Source organism: Lycorma delicatula, chromosome 3 (assembly GCF_047948215.1).
Source record: "Lycorma delicatula isolate Av1 chromosome 3, ASM4794821v1, whole genome shotgun sequence".
Lineage (NCBI taxonomy): Eukaryota > Metazoa > Arthropoda > Insecta > Hemiptera > Fulgoridae > Lycorma > Lycorma delicatula.
The window spans coordinates 20,700,971-20,713,048 of NC_134457.1; the positions used below are offsets into that span (position 1 = coordinate 20,700,971).

The window sequence follows — 12,078 nt, forward strand, 5'->3', positions numbered from 1 at the left end:
TTCAAACATTCTGATGTTTCACCATGATGTAAATGAGACATCATTTTTTGGAACAAAAATAAACAAATTAATTTCCTTTGATTAGATTTTGGATAAATAGATTTTGAAAGCAATTCATATTTATTTTTTTTAATACTTCCTATCACACTGAGTTTGCCTTATTATAAAAAAAAAGATTTTGTTAAGAGAAAGTTCATGAAACCAATTATCCATCGTTAGGTTCATTGAAAGTACACTCCCTTTATCAAATGTGATTTCACATCAATCTTGTAATTCATCGCATTATCGCTGAGAATTATTTTAATTCTATAATGATCCACTTTAGAAGATAAATTCTGAATGAACAGTGGCTTTTGAATGCCGCTAATTAAATATACCAAAGGTTTGTAATTGGTTTTATAATTTTCCCTGATTTTGAGATAGTAAAAAATCTATTCATTGTTTGTCTTTCTTTTGTACTATCGCTGTTGTCAAATCTTGGACAGTTCTGCAGAATATTAAATTTATCCTTGACATTGTCAAGGATAAATCTCAGCCATAAGTGCATTTTATCAAAAAGTAGTTTTGCAGTCAGGTGATTATTTTTGGTTGAGGCTGCTAGATTTAAGAAATCAAATAAGAACATATATAGCTTATTAACATCAAAAGATCTGATAAGTAGCTTTAGTCTGCATTTTATAATTTTCTATTTTATATGTTTCTTGCAAACAAAATCTTACAAAAGATGTTGAAGATTAGTTTCCTGAGCAGCAGTGTACACAGACACCCTGTGCAGTGTAGTGTGTGACTTAGTAAACTTATACAAACACTTAATTGCTTATAAATGTATAATTTTTTCCCATTTAAATAATTATTCTCTTTCAGGTTTGATTAATTTAATTCTATTAGCCCATCCTTAATTTGATTTTTAATTTTCAATAAAATGCTTGGAAGTATAAAACTCAAAATGAAATAATAAAATATTACAACAAAAAATATACAGTAAAGATGGAATAAACTGTGACTAGTCAAACTTAAAAATTGGTTGAAGTATTGAACAATATCTAATAATAAAAAGAAAGTTAACCATGCCATTTGGAAGTGGTTATATTTGTGTTAAGAAAAAAGGATTTCTAGAGTAGGACTTAATGAGAATTATCATTAATTAAGAATTCAAGTTCAAGGTTTGTAAAAAATCCCTCTGTTGTAAAAAGATGAATTAAAACCATCAAATAACTTGCTTGAAAAAAAGACAGTAAAGTTTGTGCGAGACCAGTGATTTGTAAAAGAAAAGTATTGTCACTTATCAAAAGATACAATATGATTCAAAGAAATATACACAATGGGTTATTACTGCTGCCAAAATCTTTGGCTTCTTTAGTGCGCCAAATAGATGAAATTCAAATAGTATTAAATCCAGACTGTAAGCTAGATATAGAACGCGTACTGTGTTTTGTCAGTTATTTCACAAAGCATTTGTGAATCAGAGCTGCCTACGTAAAAAATTAAAAAGAAAAGGTTACAAGATAAGTGAAATTTATCTTGTAATTCTTTTTTAATAGACTTGATTATGCCTAATTATTTAATAACTCGCATATTTGATTAGAAAAGCACAGTTTTCTTCTCTGAATGTTTATTCACTCCCAGTATTTCTAACTGAATGTATATAATTGTTTTTATAAATTTTGCTACAGTCTCCCATTGAAATAGAGTTATCATAATTTCAAAAATTAGTCTTTGTATCGTAATTTCTGAAAAATGAGTCTGTTTTCATTTAATTTTGGATCTATCTTCTGAGAGGTTAACATAGGTTAACAAGTATGTATAATTTAACCTGACCTCAAAGGTTATTGTAATTGTTGTAACAGTTATGCGAGTTTACATTATGACTCGTCTATCTTCAGCATTCCAGTTCAGTATAATTTTCTTAAACATTAGAAACTTAAGACTTTTTCCCGTAACCAGCCTTTTATGTAAGTTTTTTTGCAAATGCCTTTTGTCTGCTTCAAAACATGAAAACCTTCTTTACTTTTATCCATTATGGTCTTGATTAGATACACGTAAAGAAATGTGTTTTAAAGAAGATGTTTTAAATTTTCAAGCTATTTATTCTTGAAATCAAGATACTGTATAATAACATAATTCTCCATACAAGTGGTAAGTTTTCTTATTAAAATATTATCTGTTCTACTAGGTAAATTTATAATCAATGTTAAAATAAATAGTCCCACAACTGCAGTTCAATCTGTAATCTGATTCTTGATAGGAAAAAAGAAATTCATGGGCAGGTGCAATATATTTTTACAGTAATGTTTCTGTTAAGAATAAATAAATATTCATGTTAAGGAGTGACATTATCGTTTTACAGTAATAGTAGGTTATATTGTGAAAAAAATAATGCAAACTATCACTATTGGTTTTTAATTGCCTTCCAAATTATTAATGGTCTATCATGTATGTTAATTTGACTGAGCTAAAAGTATGAAAAGCTGAGCTAAAAGCTTGTGTAGTAAATGGTACTGCTGAAAAGTTTATAATTCTTTAGCTGGTAAATCTCAGCAGCAACTCAGAATAAAAATTAATTGCATTCCCAGATCATTGCTGGAAATGAAAATTGGCTATTATATTCATAGAGATGAAGTAACAGAAAATACAATGGCTGTTTAAATTTTCTTAAGAAGTTGAAACAAAATCCTTTGTCAGAAACTTACAGCCACAATTTTCTGAGACTCGGAAAAGATCATTCTTGTCAAATATAATCATAGAATAAATGGCATTAAACACTGCAAATCTAAAAAAAATTTAATGAGATGTTAAAAAAAGATACACTATTGAATTTTTATATAATTATGAAGAAAGTCTGAATTAATCAGTCAATTCAAGGGTTGCAGCAATTTTGCTTTTATAATTCCCTGCAGCATTAAGATGAGTGAAAACTATTTTTTAGTGACACATTATTTATGAAGAAATTTTTTTTTGTCAGTGATACTTAAGAAATTAGATTTTATTCATTTGTAATGATTAGATTCCATTTCTTTATGCCCTTGAACATAATCCCATAATTTTAAGAAAAATAATAGTAAAAGTTTAAAAATAAAAAAATCCTTTAATTATAACATCGTTAGCTAAATTTTGTCATTATAATATGAAATGTACATATAATAAACCCTTTCTTATAGTCAAATAACACAACAATGAATAATTAATTCATAGTTATACTTTTCTGCATTTTTATGACTTAACATGAACCAAATGTACAAAGTCCATAATAATAGAATAGCATAAACAGAATATTAGAAATATGTTATTTTATTTTTATTTTAAATGTTATTCAACAAAAAAATATATGTTGGAATGAATATTAAGATAGATGTTGAGAATTATATCAGTTTTGTGTACAAAAAAGAAAAATTATTTATAGTGTAATGTGTTTGTATGAATGAATTGTAAATAAATTTTTTAAACAGAATTGGTCATTCCTTCTTTTTGCATTTTTATTTATAAATAATATCATTTAATTTTTTTTTTAATATTAAGAACTTTTTTTATAAATACTTCACAATTTCATTATATTACTTTTACATTATGTGTATGAATATTGTGTTGATAGTTTTTCTTAATTTGATAGAAACTAATTGTTGGCAGGTCCTAAATATGCTTCACTGATTTTTTTAAGTAGTATACATATTTTATTTTTAATGCATCTACAACCAAAATATATTTGTTAAAAGTACAGTAGCATCTAAAGATATTTTTGGCACATGAGAGAAGTTGGTTTGGTAGTGTGATAGTAGTGGTTGTAATCTTTCTCCTGTTTTTCAAATTGGTTTTTATTGGCAATCCCCTTCAGTTTTTTTTTCTATAGTATCCCTATTGAATAGCTAATTGTTAAAATTTTAGTCATTTATTATTAATTTTTAAATTTAAATATAATTATTATAAAAAATAAGTTACATTAGTTTGTTTTTTCTTTTAGGTTTACGAATTTGGACCTGAAGCATCTGATGAAGATTCAGATATAGTTTTAAATTATACACCAGAAATTCAAACTGTTTTGAATAATGTAAGATTCATTTACTATTACTTTATTTAGTTATAATTTTTTTGTTTTTACGTGGATCCAGTAAATATTTTAATTCAAGGAAACCATAATTTTTTTTTTTTTAAATAATTTTTAATCTGATTACTTATTTACTTAATGTAATGGTAATTAGAAGGATTTTGTGCCATAAGCAATCTACTATGTTTATTTAAAAAAAGATTGAACTTATGTTATAGTATGCCAATCAGTGCACAGAGCATGTTACAACAGCTGTTCTGTGGGCTGGCACTGACTCGTGGCAGTTTTCAGAAACACTCCATTTGATGTGTCATACTACCATTGATAGGTTGCAAGCTACAACAGTTGGAATAAACATGTACTAACCTCTCATCAGATCCTTAACAAAGTAAAAATGAAAGATATGAAGAACATGGTAGTGTAAAATTTTGCTTCTAACTAGAAACGTTCACAAAGGTATTTAAAATGCTTTAGCATCCATTAGGAGATGACTGTATGAGCAGATCACATTGTTATAAATGGTTATTATTACAAAGTCTCCTTTCTATTAACTTTCATTTAACACGGTTTAAATGAAATTTCAAGAAGCAAAACCGTAGCTCTGTTTTTGGATATTCTATTTGACACTTGTTAGTAAACAATTAAGGCATAGCTTGTTAATAAACAATCTTGTAAACTGAATTCTGAGTACTATTTTTTAAGTGTCATAAATCTTATACATCAAATATAATCAAGTAGTTAAAATCAGCAATGTTAGGAAGTGTCCCACAAGATCCATCCGTGGTCCAACTGAATTGAAGAATTTTATTTCTACACTTTTTTCTGGTTATATCGTTTCTTTTGGTAATGATATAAGTGTTTATGTAACTTTTTGCTTTGTTATAATTTTGATTTACATATTTTTTTTTTTGTCTTCAGTCATTTGACTGGTTTGATGCAGCTCTCCAAGATTCCCTATCTAGTGCTAGTCGTTTCATTTCAGTATACCCTCTACATCCTACATCCCTAACAATTTGTTTTACATATTCCAAATGTGGCCTGCCTACACAATTTTTTCCTTCTACCTGTCCTTCCAATATTAAAGCGACTATTCCAGGATGCCTTAGTATGTGGCCTATAAGTCTTGTCTCTTCTTTTAACTATATTTTTCCAAATGCTTCTTTCTTCATCTATTTGCCGCAATACCTCTTCATTTGTCACTTTATCCCCCCATCTGATTTTTAACATTCTCCTATAGCACCACATTTCAAAAGCTTCTAATCTTTTCTTCTCAGATACTCCGATCGTCCAAGTTTCACTTCCATATAAAGCGACACTTTCAAAAATCTTTTCCTGACATTTAAATTCATTTTTGATGTAAACAAATTATATTTCTTACTGAAGGCTCGTTTAGCTTGTGCTATTTGGCATTTTATATCGCTCCTGCTTCATCCATCTTTAGTAATTCTACTTCCCAAATAACAAAATTCTTCTAACTCCATATCTTTTTTCCTCCTATTTTCACATTCAGTGGTCCATCTTTGTTATTTCTACTACATTTCATTACTTTTGTTTTGTTCTTGTTTATTTTCATGCGATAGTTCTTGCGTAGGATTTCATCTATGCCGTTCATTGTTTCTTCTAAATCCTTTTTACTCTCGGCTAGAATTACTATATCATCAGCAAATCATAGCATCTTAATCTTTTTACCTTGTACTGTTACTCCAAATCTAAATTGTTCTTTAACATCATTAACTGCTAATTCCATGTAAAGATTAAAAAGTAACGGAGATAGGGAACATCCTTGTCGGACTCCCTTTCTTATTACGGCTTCTTTCTTATGTTCTTCAATTGTTACTGTTGCTGTTTGGTTCCTGTACATGTTAGCGATTGTTCTTCTATCTCTGTATTTGAACCCTAATTTTTTTAAAATGCTGATCATTTTATTCCAGTCTACGTTATGGAATGCCTTTTCTAGGTCTATAAACGCCAAGTATGTCGGTTTGTTTTTCTTTAATCTTCCTTCTACTATTATCTGAGGCCTAAAATTGCTTCCCTTATCCATATACTTTTCCTGAAACCAAATTGGTCTTCTCCTAACACTTCTTCCACTTTCCTCTCAATTCTTCTGTATAGAATTCTAGTTAAGATTTTTGATGCATGACTAGTTAAACTAATTGTTCTGTATTCTTCACATTTATCTGCCCCTGCTTTCTTTGGTATCATGACTATAACACTTTTTTTGAAGTCTGAAATCAGAAGTCAAAGTCTGAAGACAGAAATTCCCCTTTTTCATAAATATTACACACCAGTTTGTATAATCTATCAATTGCTTCCTCACCTGCACTGCGCAGTAATTCGACAGGTATTCCATCTATTCCAGGAGCCTTTCTGCCATTTAAATCTTTTAATGCTCTCTTAAATTCAGATCTCAGTATTGTTTCTCCCATTTAATCCTCCTCAACTTCCTCTTCTTCCTCTATAACACCATTTTCTAATTCATTTCCTCCGTATAACTCTTCAATATATTCCACCCATCTATCGGCTTTACCTTTCGTATTATATATTGGTGTACCAGCTTTGTTTAACACATTATTAGATTTTAATTTATGTACCCCAAAATTTTCCTTAACTTTCCTGTATGCTCCGTCTATTTTACCAATGTTCATTTCTCTTTCCACTTCTGAACACTTCTTTAATCCACTCTTCTTTTGCCAATTTGCACTTCCTGTTTATAGCATTTCTTAATTGCCGATAGTTCCTTTTACTTTCTTCATCACTAGCATTCTTATATTTTCTACGTTCATCCATCAGCTGCAATATATCGTCTGAAACCCAAGATTTTCTACCAGTTCTCTTTATTCCGCCTAAGTTTGCTTCTGCTGATTTAAGAATTTCCTTTTTAACATTCTCCCATTCTTCTTCTACATTTTCTACCTTATCTTTTTTACTCAGACCTCTTGCGATGTCCTCCTCAAAAATCTTCTTTACCTCCTCTTCCTCAAGCTTCTCTAAATTCCACCGATTCATCTGACACCTTTTATTCAGGTTTTTAAACCCCAATCTACATTTCATTATCACCAAATTATGGTCGCTATCAATGTCTGCTCCAGGGTAAGTTTTGCAGTCAACGAGTTGATTTCTAAATCTTTGCTTAACCATGATATAATCTATCTGATACCTTGCAGTATCGCCTGGCTTTTTCCAAGTGTATATTCTTCTATTTTGATTTTTGATTTTTAAATTGGGTGTTGGCAATTACTAAATTATACTTCGTGCAAAACTCTATAAGTCGGTCCCCTCTTTCATTCCTTTTGCCCAGCCCGTATTCACCCACTATATTTCCTTCCTTACCTTTTCCAATGCTTGCATTCCAATCTCCAACTATTATTAAATTTTCATCTCCTTTTACGTGTTTTAATTGCTTCATCAATCTCTTCGTATACACACTCTACCTCATCATCATCATGGGCGCTTGTAGGCATATAGACGTTAACAATCATTGTCGGTTTAGGTTTTATTTTATCCTTATTACAGTGATTCTATCGCTATGCGTTTTGAAATACTCTACTCTCTTCCCTATCTTCTTGTTCATTATGAAACCTGCCTGCCCATTATTTGAAGCTGAGTTAATTACTCTAAAATCACCTGAAAAAGTCGCCTTCCTCTTCCCACTGAACCTCACTAATTCCTACTGCATCCACATTTATCCTATCCATTTCCCTTTTTAAATTTTCTAGCCTATCAACCTTTTTTAAGCTTCTAACATTCCACGCTCCGACTCGTAGAATGTTATTTTTTAATTTTCTGGTGACCCCTTCCTTAGTAGTCCCCACCCGGAGATCCGAACGGGGGACTAGTTTACCTCCGGAATATTTTACCAAGGAAGGCGCCTCCATTATTGCTATATGAAAAAGCAGAGAGCCACATTTTCTTGGAAAAAAAGCAGCTGTAGTTTTCCATTGCTTTCAGCTGCGCAGTACTCAGAGGACTGAGTGATGTTGATATGGCCGTTTAAGTCATTGTGACTCACGCCCCTAACAACTACTGAAAGAGCTGCTGCCCTCTTTCAGGAATCATTCCTTAGTCTGGCTCTCAACAGATACCTCTCCGATATGGTTGCACCTTCGGTCCAGTTACTCTGTATCCCTGAGCACTCAAGCCCCCTCACCAACGGCAAGGTCTTATGATTCATAGAGGAGGGATTTACTTATAAAGATCTTAAATGATAATCACAATTGTGAAAAACCATTTATGAAATGAACTAGACAGAAGAGTAATTGTGTTAAGGATTTTGGATTAGTACTCAATAAAAGTTTATCGTGGAAAAATAGATAAATATTGTATAAGTATATTTGTATATACGTTCCTACCCTTTGCTAAGGAAAGTTTATATTGCATTGATACATCATTTACTATGAAGTAGTTAGTATCAATACTGGTTTCTGTAATTCAGAAGCTTTAAGACTGATGAATTGAGTGAGTGAGGCCGACAGACACTTATCAGAAAAATATCATAAGAGTTTTGTTTGTTGATTATGTTCTAAAAATTTTTCTTTATAAGAGTAATGGTAATAAGGGTCAGTTGGTGGCCTTGGAAGGCTCTTGTATTTTCAAGTAAGAAATGTAATACATTAGTTTATGTACTATTTAAATGTATTAAAGAAAAAGGTGTATTAATAATCGTTTTTCTTTTTTTCAATCATAATATGTGTCAATGTTTTTGCCACATGATGGGGAAAAGCTGATAATTTTTAGAGTAATTAACAGTAAGTAATCTTAAAGAGCTTGTTTTTATTCATATGCTAGACATGTGTGTTATTATTGTTGAAAAATCAATTTTTTGATTTACACCAATATTAAGTGTGGAAAATAACATTTTGCAAACCTTGTCCACTTTAGTCCCCACAGAGCTGAAATTTCTTGTTACATTTCATAGCATTCGGTATGGCAGCCACCTTGTGTTGAATTGCTGCCTTTAGTTGAGGTATTGAACATGGTTTTCTTTCTAATGTACACTTTGTATTTTAAATAACCCAGTAGGATGAAATCACATTCCAAGAGATGGGTAAATGTGATGCCCAGATGATATGTCCATATAGGGAAACTAAATGTTCCATTACACCCACCCTTCTTAATACTATCATGAAAACCCTAGCCACTTGGGTAATTGCCCCATCCTGTTGGAACCACAGATTGGCTCAGTTTATGAGCCTTGTGTGAAGTTCTTCAGATTGAAGTGTACTGTTATGCATTGATTGTGAATCTGATTGCCTTCTTCAAAGAAATAGAAGCTGATTACCTTAACCGTTGCCATCCCTCATCACAATTGGGACCCTTGTGAATGAAGTGGGTGCTCTTGAAGCTAACTTGAATTTGTATCAGAAATTTTGTTTATTAACACAACCTGACAGATGGAAATGGGCTTTGTCACTCATGAAGATTCTTTTTTCTGTCATCATTTCCATCAACATCTTGGCGCTTGTCCCAATCACAAGGGATTAGTTATTGAACATTAATCAGGGGGTGGAAATGTAAGTCAGAATATAGTATTGTTCAGACAATCCAGTTGGGATATGTTCTGATAGGTATGTCAAAATGCCAAACGCCAAGAATGAACTATCTTCAACTGCTTGTCTTATGCCTTGTTAGCTGTTCAATGTTCCTAAGCAATCAGATGGATTTCAGCCTACCTGATGGTTTTCTTTTTGATGCCAACACTGCCTAATGGAATTTTTCACCCGTAACATGATAGTGGTACGAGAAGACATAATACCATGGCTTCCAACACTGAAATGTTGAAGGAATCTTCTCTTTGTGACAGAATCATTGTTGTTGAAAAAAAATATTTCTGCAGTGATCTTGATGCGTAGCGTCCCACAGTTGCATGATAACTAAAATGGCAGCTAGTGAGAGTGGAGTGCTCACTATCCCACCCTCCTATAAGCCCCACAAGCGCACAATAACCAATAAACAATTGATAGGTTTTCTGCCCACCTATATTATGCGTTACAATGTGGTTATGCTTATCTAGGTTATTTCTTTTTTATGTTTCAGAGACAAATAACTACAAATAAAGAAACATGTGATAAAAAATTGATTGATAAAGAAACGTCTTGTGAAACTACTGATTTTAAATTTGGCCAAAGAGCCAAATGATGGAATGATGGAAATGGAGATTCAAACATCAATAGAAGATCCTAGAGAAGTTGATAAATTAGAAAAACATTGCCAAGAGTTGCAATCAAAATTAAGTGAAGTACAGATTAAAATTTTAGAAATAATTAATGATAAAAAATCATGCGATGAAGAAAATTCTACTTTAAAAGAGAAAATTAAGATGTTAACTAATAGTTTTTGTAATAAAAGTCCTATTAATTTTAATGACAATATTTCTTGGGAGAGTTCGCATTCAGTACAACAGACTGAAAAAACTATTATGAATAAAGAACGTAATGAAATAAAAAATAATTATAATTGTTCCATCCCAGTAGTTGAAGTTAGTACAATCACTAAAAGTAGTGATGAACAATCCAGTTGCAATTCAACCGTATCTGGACCAAGCACTAATAATTATTTATTATTTAAACAGACTGATTGTAATAATACCAAAGATGATGATATGAAAGATAATAAACTTAATTTTAGTAGTCTTTCACAGTTTGCTTTTGAAATAACAAATAATTTAAATGATTCAGATTTGGATCATAAAGATTTATCCGTTTTAGAAACTAAATCATTGTCACCATTGTGCCTTAGATCTGATGAGCAAAGTGATATGGTTGGTGCTTGTAATGATAATGATGATGATGTAAAAGAAGAGAATGACCAGACTAGCAAAGGTGATCAAAATTTATATAGTTTAATGAATGAAAATAAAGATCTTAAAGAAAAATTTAATAATCTTGAATCATGCTTAGAAATGATGAGAGTTGAATATGAAAAATGTGAAGATTATTGGCAGAACAAACTGGATGAAGAACGATGTATATATGATCAGGTAAGTCAAAGAAATTTTTTATCTCATTACATTTCATTACTTCCATGTATTTAAGTATTTTTATATAATTTACTGATTTTTTAAGAAAAGTTTTATATGATTAAAAGAAAATAGTGAATTGATCTATCTCTTTCTAATAAACTGTGTCATTTAAAAATATTTTTTTATCTGATGTAGTGCACAAGCAGGTGTAACTCACTGGAAGCTTTGAGGCAGTTTTTTTTAGACTGTATTAAAGTGTTCATCATATGCCTACTACACCAATACATAGTACTTTGTGTATTGATTAGGAATATTAATAGAAAGTCGTTTTAGTTTTACTTATTACACACTTCAGCCAACAGTTTGGATTTTGTGCCACCCCTCAGATAGTTAACATTGTCCTTGGACAGTTTCACAGGATATGGGGTCTCTACCTCAACAAGTTTCTGTTAAAGAAACTTAGTAAACAAGTGGCTGCTCTGCTAGCTAACAGAAGGTAACATAGCACCATAGCTGGAACATTGAAGGCCACTCACTGATCCAGCTTCTATGTTATAAACTCGTAGAATAAAGGATGAAGAAAGAGGTGAAAAGAGGAAAGGAAAAATCAAACCACTAAGGAACTGTCTCTGATCAGGGTTTACCAGTACAACCGTATCCTGTCCTTGTCATTCCATACAAATTTTTCTTGTGCAACCAAGGAATTTGCGTACTTCTGTAATTACAATGTGACCAACAAATGATCCAGGAATTGATCTGTGCTTGAATTGATAATTTTTTCATCTTTTGTATCTCATTAGATAAAGTTTAAATCTTGTTCAAGTTATTAAGAACTCAAGAGTACACTGTACATCTAAAATAATCCAGCATCACGACAGGTTTTTATTATGCCAAGCCACTTATCACTATCATTCCCTAAAATATTTATCCACACAGTAAAAATGTTTAATACTTACAATTAATTAAATCAGCAATTGCAACTCCCTCCAGAGAAGGGGGCGCATTGCTCCCTCCAAACAACTAGGGCCCCATTGTGGCGTATTCCGGCTAGCCTATGAAGCACTAGCACCAAAAGGAC

General features: G+C 31.3%; 1 pseudogene; it reads left to right on the forward strand.

Annotated features, from left to right (window-relative positions):
• Window positions 1-12,078, forward strand: part of LOC142320812 (uncharacterized) — a 79,531-nt pseudogene that overhangs the window by 42,324 nt on the left and 25,129 nt on the right.